Below are 15,648 nucleotides of genomic sequence, written 5' to 3'. Positions count from 1 at the left end.
GTAGGGAACCGAAGAGACGGGGGTGCTGGACCGGGGCGCTGGCCTGCCCAATGCTTGTGTCTATGAGGAGCCGAGAAGTTCCATGGGAAAGGATCTCTGGAGAACCAGAAAGAGACTGGGCTCCCCAGTTTGATTCAGGCTATGGGCCACGGTGCCAAGGCAAGGTGTGATTCGCATACCACTCTGCCCCGAGAGCCCCCACGCCCCGCCCTCCCGTGCTCCCATCAGAGTCCTGCTCAGGGACAGCAATCACAGCACTGTACAAAATAAAGAACAATTCTACAAAATCTCTGTTACCTGGTGAGAGCACAAGGCCTCACTGTAATTCAGGAAAGATCTAAGTGAGCCAGCCACCAGCCAGGTACCACCGGCTCGCCTCCGAAGGCCCAGCTCTGGCAATGCCGGGCCGGCCACCCGGCACCAGCAGCAGAGCCTTCCATGCGGGGGGCCGACAGCACCCCAGGGCCCATCTCAGGCAGCAGCCACAGCGGCCCCACTGTGGGCAACACCGTCACAAGGCAGGGACCTCTGTGGACATGGGGTCGCTCAGCAACAATGAGAACCTGTTTTACTGTTGGCCGGAGCAGAAGAAGGAAAATGGTGGTCATCTCCTGGTCACCCGGAGGACTTTGTTCAATGCACATCAGACCCTCCTGCAGAACTCCCACGCTCACTAAGGGGGTTTAAAGAAGCTTGAAAGGGCGGTGCCTTGCTAGAGAAACAGTCATGATCATACTCAGCTGCCCGTTTACCCTCGATAAGCGATCCCAGAAACACGAGTCCTTTTTCCATCCACAGCTGGAGTTTGATACCCAGGCTGGTTTAACGGATATTATTTGGGGATCTGTGAACTTAAACAGAAAACAAAATCAAACAAAAACTATATCTTTATACCATCTAATTTTACATATGAAATAAAACAAACCCAAAACAAGCTCACAGATACAGAGGATAGATTGGTGGTTGCCAGAGGCCAGGAATGGGGTGGGAGAAGTGGGTAAAGGGGGTCAATTAAAAAAAAAACAGAAAAAGAAAAGAAGAAACAGTGTTTTCCTCCTATTGGTGAACAGAAGCATTTTCATCGTCAGCTTCTCATTTCCCTTCCCAGGACGATTTTATTCCAGCAGCCCTCTCTGTCAGGTTGGGTCGGCTTGGTCAGACAGGTGATTTCGAGAGAAACGGCCTCATCAGGAAGCAGGGAGCAGGAGCGGTGGTGGCCAGGAGTCAGGCCCCAGATGATGAGTCCAAGCAGAGAAGGAAACTGTAGAATAAGAAGTGGGGGTAAGCAGCAGGAAGTCCAACACAGTCTGGGAAACCAGAAGTCAGAATGAGATACAGGGGCGCCTGGGTGGCAGAGCGGTTAAGCGTCTGCCTTCAGCTCAGGGCGTGATCCCAGGGTCCTGGGATCGAGCCCCACGTCAGGCTCTTCCACTATGAGCCTGCTTCTTCCTCTCCCACTCCCCCTGCGTGTTCCCTCTCTCGCTAGCTGTCTCTATCTCTGTCAAATAAATAAAATCTTTAAAAAAAAAAAAAAAAAGAATGAGATACAGAGCACTGCACCAGGAGCCTGGGGTTTGTAAAGGGAGGTGAGCGTCCCTACCTGGTCAGTTCCCACGGCCTTGGGCACAGTGACTCAGCCCAGGCAGGGCCATCCTCCCAGGGGACACCCACCTGATTGCAGACTGCTGGCCCCACCCCTGTGGCCGCAAAGCCAGGCCTCACCTCTGTGACAGGCACTCGGCTTTGTGAAAGAGAAGTCAGGTGTCTGCTTTCAAGGAGACTGCTTCACAGCCAAGGGGCACGAGTTCTGTACCCAGGAGAGGCAGGGAAAGAAGGGTTCTTAACCAATTTTTGAGCCAAGGACTCCTTCAGCAATCTGGTGGAAGCCCAAGGGGCCTGACAAGGAACAGTATTTTAAAACCTGTAACACAAAATACAGAGAGCATAAAAATATCAAGTCACTATGATGTACACCTGCAAATAATAGGATACTGTAAAAATGTATAAGAAATATCTTACGATTAAAAATAAAACAAAACACGTAGGACACCAAAGAAATCAATTGTAGGTGAATTGAGTTATCAAAGGAAACCAAATATCCTGAAATACGGTTCTGAAAATATTAGAATAAGTGTGAGGTAATAAAAGAGTGCCTTTTCATTGGCAGCACTTAACGCCGCGCATTCTTCTGGAGAGAGGATGGGGAGTTTCCCTGCTCCCCGAGAGCAGTGTGATGCTTCCAGGGGCGATTCCACTGACTTGGGAGAGTCGAACATTCCAGAACCCAAATTAAAAAGTTCAAGGAGGAAAGTCACCGTGCGGCAATATTGAAAATGGCTTGAGCGCATGGTTTGGGTTACGAGGAGAGGCTTTGCAGTCAGACCGGCTCCTGCACCCCTAGCTTGGTCACCCACTCCCTGCGACTGGAGACGTAAGCTCCTCCACTCCCATCGGCCTCAGTTTCTGCTTCTGTCACAAGAGACCCCTTAGAGACTTCCGAGGAGAGCACGAGACCTGCTGCGAGGCAGCCGGTACCCAGCAGAGCACCTGCTACGTACCCATTCTGTCTTATCGCTGTATTGTCTATTATTCAGCATGCTGGCTCGAAGGAGCAAGAATGTAAGGGGGTTACAATTCGCTTATGAGCTCCTAGGAAATGGACTCAGCCAAACGGTGTTAGAGTATCCACACTGAGTACCTCAGCAAGGGTCAGTGGCCTTTAGGAAGCAGAGGGAGAGAGTTTGAGGAAGGGAACGGGCCCCAAGTGGGGAAGGACCCCCAGTAAATATCAGAGCGGTTTGGGGGCCGGTGTGGTCCGGGATCCTGGGAGGGCGCTGAAATATCTGGGGGCAGAGCACAACAGAGCAGGGCAGAGGAGAAACTGCAGGGGTCATTGGCATGACTGGAAATAAGATAAATTTTATTTTTCAATGAACGTATTTCCTCCGGAGATAGGGAAAAGGATGCTTGTAAAGATAACGCACTCACCATTTCTTTCTCAATTTATTTTAACATATTCAAAGCAAAAGTGTTTTCATTTGACTTTCCTCAAAACAGTTCATAAAAGCTTTAGAAGCTGGGCACCAACAGCAGGGAATGAAGTGGATAGAGGCTCGCTGCCCCTTGGAGCTTCTGCTTTCTGATGTTCACAGGGCTGAGCCGTTACAATCACCAAGGGCATTGACATCAGGCAGGGTTCTTCAAGTTGCTCCTTTGACTTTATACGGAACTAAATAAACCATCTAGTAACTCTGGAGGTTGGCTCTAAAAAGCTCTTCTCAAACCCAAACTTCTACGGAGCAAAGACAGTACAGTGGAGAAAAGACCAGCTTTCCACAAAGAGCTGGAACCACGGGACATCCTCATGCAAGAATGTGAAACTAGATACAGGCCTTACGCCTTCTAGATAATGAACCTGGGTTGGATCAAAGACATAAATTGCAAAAGGCAAAAGTATAAACTGCTAGGATGTTTTAGATACAAAACCAAGGACACAATTCCTAAAAGAAATAACCGACAAGCTGAACATCATTAAAACGAAAGTTCTGCCTGTGAGAGACACCGTCAAGAGCGTGAAAAGCCAAGGCACAGACTGGGAGAAAACATTTGCAAGAGCCACATTTCATATGGGTCCATTATCCGCTACATAGGAAATCCCTGCACCTTTCCCTTAAATTTGCTCTGAAACTTAAAAAATAAAGTTTAGGGGTGCCTGATGGCTCAGTTGGTGAAGTGTCTGCCTTCAGCTCAGGTCATGATCCCAGTGTCCTGGGATCGAGTCCCCAATCGGGCTTCCTGCTCAGCGGGGAGTCTGTTTCTCCCTCTCCCTCTGACCCTCCCCCCCACTTGTGTTCTTGCTCTGCTCTCTCTCTCTCAAATAAATAAATAAAATATCTTTAAAAATAAACAAAATTTATATTAAAAAAAAACAAAATAGAGCTTATGTTTTGTCCTGCAATATTCTCCTTGAAATTTCCTTATTTCTGCCACTGTATTTAAAATTCTTATAATCATCCAGGCTCAAAACTGTAATCAGAAAACAGCACAAGGAAGCAATCACAGATCCACCTTTTAGAGGCAAAGTGATGGGATTTCCACATAACTCAAGAATTTGAAGAAAGCAAGCAAACAAAGAAACAGGGTAGATGCCCCAGATGACACATGATTTACTAGTCATCGCACCAAATATAACACATTGACCTTGTTTGGACCTTGATTTGAACAACCCAACTGTAAAAGGACATTTTTGAGACAGTTGGCGAAACTTGTTTGTGGACAAGGGAGTTGGTAGATGAGGCAAGAGACGTGTCTACCATGGGTGTCGTAACGGCATTGTCGTCCTGTAAAGGCATCAGTGTGCTTGTCGGACCCGAAGTGCTGTGATGTGCTCTTCCAGATTGCCTATAAAACACTTGAGCAAAGTAAAAAAATGAAAAAAAGGTACAGATAAGGCAAATAGGACAGAATTTTGATAATTACTAAATTTCCGTGATGAGTATAGGGACTCACTGCGCTGTTCTATTTTTGAATGTGTATGAAAAGTTATATAATAAAAAATTTAAAAATTCTTCTTTGATTTTCCCCTTTGTTCAAATATTTCCTATGTCCTATCAAATCTGATGCCCTAAAAACTTGGCCAGTTGTCCTCACCTTTCCGCATTCAGTTCCGTCTTTCTGACTTGTCTGGACTCTTCCTCCCTGCACCTGTCCCCCTCCTCTGCCTGGCCCTCCAGCGAGACCCAGCTACGCTCTGGCCACTTTCCTCTAAAAAGGAATAAAAACAAATGTAAAAGTCAATCAATCAGAGACTTATTTTCTTCATGTTGAGGGTTTCTGAAAGAAAAAAAGAAGGACATATTTGTATGTAGAATCTGGAGGGAAAATCTTAAGCCACATTTATGAAGTGTTCAGTGTAACAAGAAACACCACTAGTCTCGCGTTTTCTGGTTTTTGCCTTTCGAGTTCTTCAGTTTGTTCGCAAAAGGAAGAGCTGAGTACTCCTGCATAAACTTTGATCAGGGCAAGGCCCACCCCCTGTCAGTCCCAGCTTCTTCTTCACCCCCATTATGGGTGGAATCCCTCCCCTCTCCCCAGGGCTGCTTGTCTGCAGGGCAGCCGGCAAAAGGTGTCACCCTGAGAGGTAAAGGCTGGGTTTCAAAAGCCCTGGTTGTGCCAAGTCCGAAACATGAGTTTCTCCACATGTTATGCTGGGACCGGCTTCTGTACTGTTATGGGATCCGTAATTATTACCAAAGTGATCTCTCCTCAGTAAAATCCTCTCGTGTTGGGGCTCTGCCCTAACGGTGGCTGGTGCCGGGGGCTGGACTGTTGCTGGCAGATGGGTTTAAGCAAAGGGCTCTGTGCCTTTCATGTGTCGGCTCAGAGAAAGCCCTGTGTCCCGATTAGATTTCCAGAAGCACCTGTGAATTCTGCCCACACACCTGCAAGGAAAAGGTGTTTTCTCTACGGGATGAGTGAGGATTACTTGCACCCTCCGTGGTGCGTTGATAAAAAGTGACAAAAGTCCTTCCCGGTTTCCTAAAGAAAAGAGAGCTTTAAGTGCATATTGTCATGTCTCCAAGGCAACACGAAAAAAGAAAATTGAGGACAATCATGTCAGCAGTTGTTAGGGTAATTATTTTTTAATAAAGCATCAGTGTTTAGTCCAAAATATATTTGGTCTTGGGTCCCAAACTATCAAGGTGGCAACGTGATCTTTTCAGAAACTGACACCCAGGGAAAGTGCAGGAGACCCTATTTAGGATCAGGATCGGGACACAGGATGAGGAGTTTGCAACTCTTCTAGAAAAGTCAGATCCGAACTTGCCTTCTTACACTCTTGCCACATTCCCACCCGTCCCGGAGGCAGGAGGTTGGGGGATGACTGGCCTCGTCAGAGCTCCTCCTCCCCTTACTTCCCAGTTCCCTGCTCTCATTCATTCATGTTAACTTCTCATATTAACTGCTGTGTCTTTTCACAGATCTGGCTGTGTCGCCCCTTTGAGGCGGCTGATGGGTGGCCTCAGTGCCAACCGACAGGCTGGCCAGAGCAGAGAGTTAATTGAAAGTCTCCAGCATCCCCCCGGGACTCGGAGTTGCCTCCTCGGGCCAGCTGATACTTCTGAGGATGTTATCAGCCAAGGCTGCGGGCCCAGATCAGAGAATCGGGGCCACGCGAACCCCCATCTTCACAGTGGCTGGGGGGCCTGGCATGTGCCCGAGGCCACTGAAAATCGGGCATTTTCTCCTGTGATTGGTTCTGATAGGTTCCCGGGCGGAGGGAAACGCTTTGATTGTAACCTGTATCTTTCTGCTGAATCATTCGCCGAGGCGTCTGGTTTGCCTACTTGGAGAGTTTAGGGAAAGTGAAAAGAAGACGTTCTCTGTACATCACTCGTTGGCTCCCAACGCTTGTTTGGCTTCTAAAAGAACAGATTTGAAAGGCCCCAAAAGGGAAAGGTTTAAGGTAGCCCCCGCACCCGCAGAGGGGAGATGCCAGCCCAGCAAAGGGCAGGTCAGAGGGGTCACTGGCGATAATGGAATTTCAAAACCATTGTAAAGGAGCTGTCAGGCCCGGACACGCTGAGAGGGGGGCGAGCGAGGGCTCCCGGCGATCTGATGTCCAGAAGTAATGAAATGATGAGTCTATTTCACACAATGGACCTGTCAGGAAAAATAGTGTCGGTTCAGAGGAGGCCTTGGAAGCTCTCCTTAGTGGCCTTCAAAGTATCAATTTTCAGGTGCTAAGTGGTAATTAAAGTTAGCAAGTTATAGTAGCATTCGGTGAAATTAGATCATGTCAAAGCCCACAGAAGGGGTCAGGATGAGCGGTCATTCCCATGGATGGAACATTCCAGCCTCGTTGATATTTACAACACTGGAGAACACTTTCAGGTTGAAAGGGGGAAGGCATCTTTTTAGTTCCGCAAAATGCTCTGTTCTGGAGGGTTGAAATTCTCCTTAAAGGGACGGGTCTGCTTTATTTAATACTCAGAGAAGTGGTCCATTGTTGTAAAAAATTATTTCTTCAGTAAGTCTTCCATTGTTTCTTAGCAATTGCGGAAGAACTCTTCTCCAAAAGGACTAACAGGCTTCTTTCGTTTGATCATTAAGGCACGTAACTTGCATTAATTCATAGCTACGTTTTGCTGTTCTTTGTTTTTGCTGTGGTTTCCACAAAGCTCAGAACTATTAAAAGTGCCATCGGGATAACTGTGGGCCAGCCTGAGGTTCCTTTGGTACAATTACCCCCGAGCCTCTCCCTTAGTTAATTTTTATTCTGTTTTTCCTGTTTCGATCGTTTTACCGTATCTGCATTTCTTCTGCATATTTGTTTCAGAAAATAATTGAAAGTACGTGAGCCAAAATAATAAATTAAGTACATCAGTTAAGTAGTAATAAAGTAATACAAATTAAACTTTGGCAGCAAAGTGGGTTAGGCCTCCTGCCCGTGAGGCCCTGTTGATGGGAGCTGGGTCCCAGGGGCCGGCCCCGGACGGGTGTTGACGGGAAGGTTGTTTGTTTTATCAAAGAGTCGGAGAAGAGAGATGAAAGCCAGAGGCAGGAGGAGAGTTGAGGTCACAGACGAGGAGAGGGTGCAACATGCATCAAATTGGAATGACAAGGGAAGGCATAAACAGAGATTAGGCCCAGGGAGAGAGCGGTAGCACAGGGGGTTGGAGAAATGGAACGAGGAGCCAGGTGCGGGCAGAGTGACATTTGACAGTTGGGGAACTAAACAGTGTTAGGCATTCAGTTGGGTGTTTCTTTTATGTAGACGGGGAGCAGGTGACATATGTAGGGTATCCTGACGCTGGCCGGTCAGAAAGGGTCCCCCAGGACTGACTGGAGGAGCAGCGAGGACCTGCTGCAGCTGCCTGTCTGTCATCCCATCTGTAAGTCTGGCTGGTGGACTCTGCAGCCACCAGCTCCCCCCCCACACTCCCCAGCCTGCCGGACCCCTGGGAATCCCATGCTCAGAGTCGCCAGAAATAGTAATTTTCATAGAAATGCTCCGTATTGCTATAGCATGTTGCCTCATATTTATGAAACAAAACAGCAAACAAAAACAATAAAAACGTGGCTGTGGGTTGCGTATGGCCCCCAGGCCACCTGTTTGCATCTCAAAATTCCAAGCTGGGTTTGAGAGCTGTAACAACACAGGTCCGGCTCTGGTCTCTGCCACTTGCCGCCCCACCTTACGTAAGGACCCTGGGATCCCACGGCCACCCGGGAATCCCCTCCATCTGTACCCGTCCCTACTTTTTATCAGAGCCACTAGATGCGTTTCCACGTTTATACCCACTTTGCCCACATGCGTTTTGAGGTCCAGGAAGCCGGGCACCGTGGTTTCCTTTCCTCCGCGTCTCCTTTCTCACCTCACTGCAACTAACACGGAGTCAGAGCGCAGCAAATACCTACAGCTTAGCGGATGCCTGTTCGAATTTCCAGAGCGCACAGAGCTCCGAAAACTACTGATGTGTTTTCTTGAGCAGCTAGATGGATTCAACATTTTTCGAGAGCAAATTGGTGATTGTTGTTAAAGGTTCCGATACTGGTATTCTACTTTGAGGTGTATGTCCTAGACACATTCAGGCTGACGTTCAGAACGAGACTGAAACGAGGGTATTCACCACAGCCCCGCGGAAGGACAACAAACCTGTAATGGATTCATCTGATGGAATTAAAGCAATGTACAACCGTTGAAATGACAGGACTCGATTCGGTACTTCCATACAGTGAGATTGCAATGAGTAATCACAATCATCGACATGAGGAAGACCCCATGTCATCATGCATAGATCTCAAACACAGATTATTGAACCCCAGTCAGCAAGGTGTAGAATTATATATCAGTGCAATATTATATATATGTCACTTAGAAAAGCAACACCATCTACGGTGTGCAAGTGGGTGTGTGTGCGTGTGTGTGTGTATATCATGGGTGGGAAGTACGCATATCAGATTCCCATAACGATCATCTTTGAGGAGGCTGTGAACGGCACTTGGGACGCAAAAGGAAAGGGACAGTTTGCATTATCAAAATGTCTCATTATTTTCTTCAAAAAAATAAAAACCAGCAAATGTTGGCATTTATTGAATCTAGATAGTGGCAGTACCAGTGTTTGCTTTGTTCTTTTTTGTACCTTCCCAAAGTTTTTTTTTTTTTAATGTAAAAGACAAGTTAGTATAGTTGCAGAAATTCCATGTTTTTTGTAATAGTGTTTTTCCTTTGTGTTGCCTCTTCTGCCTGAAGTTTTTTCAAAGTAGACAGCTACATTTTTCTCCCCGAATTTCAACTTTCCATCTTGGTGTCATCAGAGAGCTCACTCCTATTAGCTAATTGGAACGTATCACTTGCCTTTTTCCCATTGCCCAAAACCTTAGGACTTCAGCCCCGGGTCAGGGCTGGCAAACGCTCAGCGTTCCCTCACCTCGACTCTAGGGTCACCTGTACTTTATTCTCAAATTGCGTAGTGTTTACCCCCAAATCCACAGGTGCTTTTTAGAGACCGAAGTGAAAGACATCAAGAGTTGTCAGATGTTTATCCAGGGCCCAAGTGAAGAAATGATTCCATTCCTGTTACACCCATCACTCTTCCAACTGTGTAAATTAAGCCACTTTCCCAACCTCCCCACCAAGCACGCTGTGCGGGAAGATTCTGGGATCCAAGCCAAGAAAGCATCCGATGCCTTAGACAAATGGAGCCTTCTCAGCGAGCTTTTGCAGGCAGCCGAAGGGATGTAACAGGCTAAGAACCAAGGCTTAAGTGCAATTCGCCACTTTAATCAAAATCTTCATTTTTCCCCTCTGCTGAGGTTAGGGAACAACACGCCGTCTGATAAATCTCTGGGTTTTTCTTTCAACTCTTGGGCTGCTCTTGGTTTGGCAACACAACATGAGCGTGTCAGCGGATGATCCACTTCCTTAGCCTAATAGTTGACTCTTAGCAACACCCCGCCCGTTAAAGTTGGCCGCTAACCCTTTTGGCTTCGGCATTGCTATCGAAACTGCTTCAGGTCACTAGTAACTTAAGCCTGCAGCAAGGAGGCCAGAAATAAAAAGGAGCATAATAAAGATGCTTCCTTTGCATATTGGTTCGCTTTGGGGGACAAAGAGAGTGAGAAATGTGAGCTGTTGGCAGATGCGAAATCATTTTCCCCCTATCGGTACCTTTCCCATCAACCGGCAAAACTGCCTGCGTCTGCCAGATCTCATGCAGCTCGGTCTGCCTCTTGGAGAATCAAAAACTCCCCAGGAGTTTCTGAAGCTCCCATAATAGCCAGGGCGCTATCCTTACCAGTCAGGGTTGTGCCATCGACCCCATGGCACGACGTGTCCTGTTCAGGCACATGACTTGAGCTGAGATGTCCCTCCAGAACTTCAGAGTTCGACACCCACCATGCAACAGTCTTTGTCTGACTGCACATGATCGTTTTAGCTCCTAAAGAGGGTTTCCAGCCCTGTGTCCTTCAGGCCAATGTGCTGTGCCTCTGCTTACTTTTGAAACAGGCTCGGCTGCCTCTCCCCCAGCCCGCCGCCCGCGGTCCCCACTTCCCTGGTCACCCTAGCAAGTCAGTTAAAACCCCAGCCTGTCCACAGCGAGCATTCTTCCCCTGGTCCTCGCTATCCAGGGGCTACGGTGTGTGATCATTAACGTGCCATGAACATCCCTCTGGGTTTCTCCTGTGTTTAGACCCCACTTCGTTCAGGAAGTTTCCCCAAGCCCCTGGGCTGGGCATGGATGCCAGCTTTGTTTCCGTCCCATAACTGACTCCTTCCTTGTTTCCCTCCAATCAAATCCTCATTCTCAGTCCTCCGAGTTGCTAATTCAGTGGTTAGTGCCATTTCCCATCTTAGGCGAAATTCTTAGCGCCATTTAACAAGGTGGCCCAAACCCCCTTCTCGAAACCGTTTCTACCCTTGGTTTCATGGAATCCTACTTTCCTGCTTTTCTTTCTGTTTCTGTCCTAGTTTAGTCTAATCTGCTGGTTCATGATTCTTGCCTCCAACATTGAATGTGGGGGGGTGTCTAATCATACATCCTTTTCTCTGTTTGTACTCCCTGTCTCTAGAAGGTCTTATGTTCTTCTCTGGCACTAAAGAGAGGTTAGATATCTTCACTGAAGTCCTGCCTATGAGCTAGTTCCTGGCACATCTAGCCCTCTATCTGACCTCTCTACTTGAGTGACAGTCTTACGTGTCAATGTGGCTAGACTATGGTACCTGGTTATTTAATCAAATCCTTACTTAGGCACCACCGTGAGGATTTTGTAGCCGTAATGAACACCTACAATCAGTTGACTTTAAGTAAAGCCAGCATTGCAGGTGGGCCTCATCTAATCAGTTGAAGTCCTAATGAGCAGAAACTGAGGATTCCAGGAGAGGAAAGAATTCTGCTCAGGATAGTACCATAAAAATTCTGCCTGAATTTTCAGCCTGCCAACCTGACCTATGGATTGAATTCCTTAAAACAAATGTACCTGTCTATGTATCTATCCATCCATTCATGCGGCCATCTACCTCCTTCTGGTCTGTTCCCTGGAGAATCCTGACTCATAAATGGCTACCTCAAAGTCAGCCTAGCTCAGACCCTCACAGCCTGCCCACCCCCCTGCCCCGTGTCACCAGTGCCATTGCCCCTCCCCCATCAGGAGCTGTTCTTCATCCCCTCCTCCCCACCTCTGCCCTGTGTCCTGGTTTGCCTGGGACAGTCGCTTAGGTGTGCTCATCTTCCACTCTCAAAACTGTCACTGTTTGGACAATAAGTTACACACTCTACCAGCAAGTTCTGTGATTTGCCCCTAAATTAACTCCCAAATCCATCTACCTCTCTGCACCTTCTCCCTGCTCTAGTCCGTGGAATTATCATCCCCTGCCAGGCTCCTAAGAGAGACTCCTAATTGCTTTCTCTTCCTCTGTCTTGCTCCCTGACAATCCGATCCACTCAGCAGCTTGCCAGGATGACCTCCGCAGACTCAGAGCGGATAAGTTTACCCCGTCCTTAAAATCTTCCAGCTGTCTCCCATTATACTTAGAAAAACAAGATCCAGAATCCTTACCCCGAAAGCCCTTCCCGATCTTCATCTGACCACCTGTCGGACCTCGGCTTCTTCTGCTCTCCCCGCGATCACTAAGCTCCTGCCGAACCGTGTTTCTCGATCCCCCAAGCTCAGTCTCGGGCCTGGGCTGTGTCCTTGCTTTGACTTCTGCCTAGAACTCTCTTCCTCTCCGTCTTCAGTTGATTGCTTCCTTCTTGCCTTACGGGTCCATTTCAGGCACCTCCCCCTTCGAAGTGCCCTGTCGCAGGCCCATTCGCTGACCCCCAACACCTGCTTCCTGCCTCAGCTGTAGGAGCAGAAGCCAACAGCTCTCTCTCGGCCCTCCCTGCATCTGGGGATGGCCCCACGAGGCGGCTGTGGTCATGAGACGTGAGGGAGCGCTTGGAGGTGTCCCCTGGGGAGCAGACATCACTGCACTGTTCCGTCCCTCCCTCCCTGCCTAGAGGGTTGCAGCCTGTCACCTGTCAGTCCATCCTGAAACGTCCATCACGGGCGTGAATGAACAAATTAAACTGGTGATGGAACATTATTCTCTTATATATTAATTGGCCTGTGCTCTCCCTGCGCAGAGAAAACAGGTGAAAACAAGACAAAATAAAAAAAAAAAATTAAAACCTACTGGTGTGTATGGTCAGCTCCTTCAAGAGCAATAAGCTATTTGAACTTAGGAGTAGTGGTATGTTCTCTACTCCCCCCACCCCCGTTCCATATATGGATCCTGCACGTGTCTTCAGCACACGCAGGATCACACGACTCGTAGCCTTCGCTGTCACCTAAGCGCTCCTCAAGGGCTCACTACCCCAGAGCCTCAGCGCCAGCCTGGCCGCCATCCGTCACTCGGCTAGCTTAGTTACAGCACGGCGACCGCCAGGAATTCCTTCTCCGGACCCTCATGGGGCTGGCTTCAGCTCCGCAGCCCCTAGATGGGGGCCTGGACTGCTTTATTTCAGATCATTATAATGCTCTCAATCTTTAAGACTCTCCTCTCTTTTTAAAAAAGTGCTCACTTTTGTCTGGAATTTTTTTAAAGGAACAGAAAATGTTTTCTTCCTCAATTTTCCTGTTAGCTAGGGCTGAAAAGCCAGCTAATATGGACAGTTTCCACATGCGGGACTCTGCAGGAAAGCCAGGACAAGGTCATATATGACTGGGGTCGACAAGGTCTGCATGATTGTCACATGAAGCAGAGAGGCAGGTGGGGTCTGATACGTCCGCTTACTTATTTCTCTCTGTGTTCTCAACTTATAAAAATGATGCCATCAAACGCTGTAAACAATGAATACCTGTGTCTTCACAGGAGCGTGTAGAATGAGCCCACCTAATGCCATCTTCCCTTCCCACCTAAACTTGCTGAGGAACCTGGAACCGGTGAGTCTAGGGAGAGAAGGCTTGGAGTTTGCTAGCAGCTGGGAGGGAAGTACTGCAAAAGCGAACCCCAGCCCCAGGCAGATTGGACGGTGGCCCCCCACGGCACCGTGTGCGGAATGCCAGGGGGGATTCCCGAAACACCTAGCCAGCCCCCAGCTGCCCAACCTAGCATCTCACTGCAAGGTTTCACATCATTGGATGAAAACACCAATTTCCCCAAATTTCAGTTTGAATGAATATTAGTTTATTTCCTCCGTGGCAAGTAGCTGGAGTCAGGGAATTGGAACCTTACCTAAGAAATGCTTGTTAACTTTAATAAAATCAAGATGCAGAGATTTGTTTCCTGTTCTCATTCTTGGTGGCAAGCTTGTTCAGAGACAGCATCTCTGAATAAAGAGACATCGAGCCGTTCTGTATCATCACCAGGGAGTTGGGGTTGGGTCTCATTCTGTGGTTTGTTTCTCCGCTGCCGTCCTAGTGATATCACCAGAGTGGCTCAGAAAATGTTTGGAAGCACGGGACACTTCCAGGAGGGGAACGCCTGTGTGACGGGCTGAACTGTGCCCTCCAATAAGATACTCCTAGAGTCCTAATCCCAGCACTGGTGGATGCGTGACCTTATTGGAAATAGTATGTTTGTAGGTATAAACACGTCAAGACGAGGTCATCAAAGTGGGCCTTACTCCAGGATGACTGGTGTCCCAACAAGAAATCAGAAAGTCGTGTGAAGCAAGGTCACACGGGGAGAGTGCCACGTGACAGGAGAGGCCGAGATGGGAGCAGGGCGGCTGCCAGCCCGGGAGCACTGAGGCTGGCCAGCAAGTGCAGAAGCTGGAAGAGGCAAGGAAGGGTTCCATCTGGAGTCTAGAGGGACCGTGGCCCTGCAGACACCTTGATTTTTGGCTTTGGCCCCCAGAACCTTGAGAAAATAGATTTCTGTTGTTTTAAGCCACCCTGTGTGTGGTCCCTTGTAGCCCTAGGAGACTGACACAGCGCGGTTGGGACGAGAGTGGCCGCAGAGAGGCAGTGCCCATGGCCTTGAACATGGGTAGAGAAGAAGGATGGACTGGTTAGAGGGCTGCAGGACATGATGCTCACTCTGGCTTATTTCACAATCTTGCCTAAGATGAGCAGAGCACGAAGGACTCACGGGGAAGTCCCGTACTGGATGTGAACAGGTAAGAAATTAGTTCATTTGTTCAACCATTAATTCAGTCTCCATGAGTGCCAAGCACAGAGCAGGCGCGTTGTCCATCCTTCTTTCTCTTTGCTTGACTCTCCTTTGGAGATGCAGGCTGGCGCTGGACTGGAACAGCGAGGAGGAAGCAACGGAAGAAAGCGGCTTCACGAGACACTCGTATATCAAGCGTGAATGGGGCGAAGGGAAGCCCACCAAGAAGGGGAGTCTGGTCCACAGGAACACAGGACTCGGAAAAGTCAGTATTTCAAGGTCTTTGGCTTCAGAAAGAGGACTTTCTGAAACGTTCAGTAGAGAAAGACATGAGGAAGAACAAATTGTCAGCTGTTCTCAGTCAGATGGTTACTTGCACTTAGGTCCTTAATAACCTAGAAATGTAGATACAGAAGTCTGAAATGTAAAGATTTTAATTTACCCAATAGGCTTGTAATAGATAAACATTTGATCAGACTTGATTTTGTAGTTTCAGGTTCACAGCAAAATTGAGCAAAGGTAGAGATTTCCCTTTTATGTCCTGCAGCCCCACAGGCACAGTCCAGGACCCTCACATGAGCATCCCCACCAAGTGGTATATTTGTTATACTTGATGAACCGATATCAATGGTCATCGTCACCCAGAGTCCATACTTCACAGGAGGGCTCACGCTTGGTGTCATGCAGTCTTTTTTTTTTTTTAAAGATTTATTTATGTATTAGAGAGAGAGGGCAGGGGGAGGGGCAGAGGGAGAGGGAGAGAGAGAATCCTCAAGCTGACTCCATGCTGAGCGGAGAGCCTGACTCAGGGCTCAATCCCATGACCTTGAGATCGTGACCTGAGCCAAAATCCAGAGTCAGGTGCTCAACCGACCGACTGAGCCACACAGGTGTCCCGGTGTTGTGCATTCTACGGGTTTGGCCAGATGTGCAGTGACAGGTATATAATACTAGGGAATCATACAGAATAATTTCATTTTCCTAAAAACCTTCTGTGTTCTGCTTATTCATCCCTCCTTCTCGCCTGACCCCTGGCAACCACTGAT

At 48.2% G+C, this 15,648-nt stretch overlaps 1 long non-coding RNA gene across 1 annotated transcript; it reads right to left on the bottom strand.

Annotated features, from left to right (window-relative positions):
- Nucleotides 1-1,058: 1,058 nt before the first annotated feature.
- LOC117802961 lies at nucleotides 1,059-12,189 on the bottom strand. Its single transcript, XR_004626445.1, has 3 exons — nucleotides 12,064-12,189; nucleotides 1,723-1,921; nucleotides 1,059-1,261 (listed from the first exon to the last, which is right to left on the bottom strand). It is a non-coding gene; the product is annotated as an uncharacterized LOC117802961 (long non-coding RNA).
- Nucleotides 12,190-15,648: the final 3,459 nt, after the last annotated feature.

Source organism: Ailuropoda melanoleuca, chromosome 7 (assembly GCF_002007445.2).
Source record: "Ailuropoda melanoleuca isolate Jingjing chromosome 7, ASM200744v2, whole genome shotgun sequence".
Lineage (NCBI taxonomy): Eukaryota > Metazoa > Chordata > Mammalia > Carnivora > Ursidae > Ailuropoda > Ailuropoda melanoleuca.
This window is presented reverse-complemented; position numbering and strand designations above follow the sequence as displayed.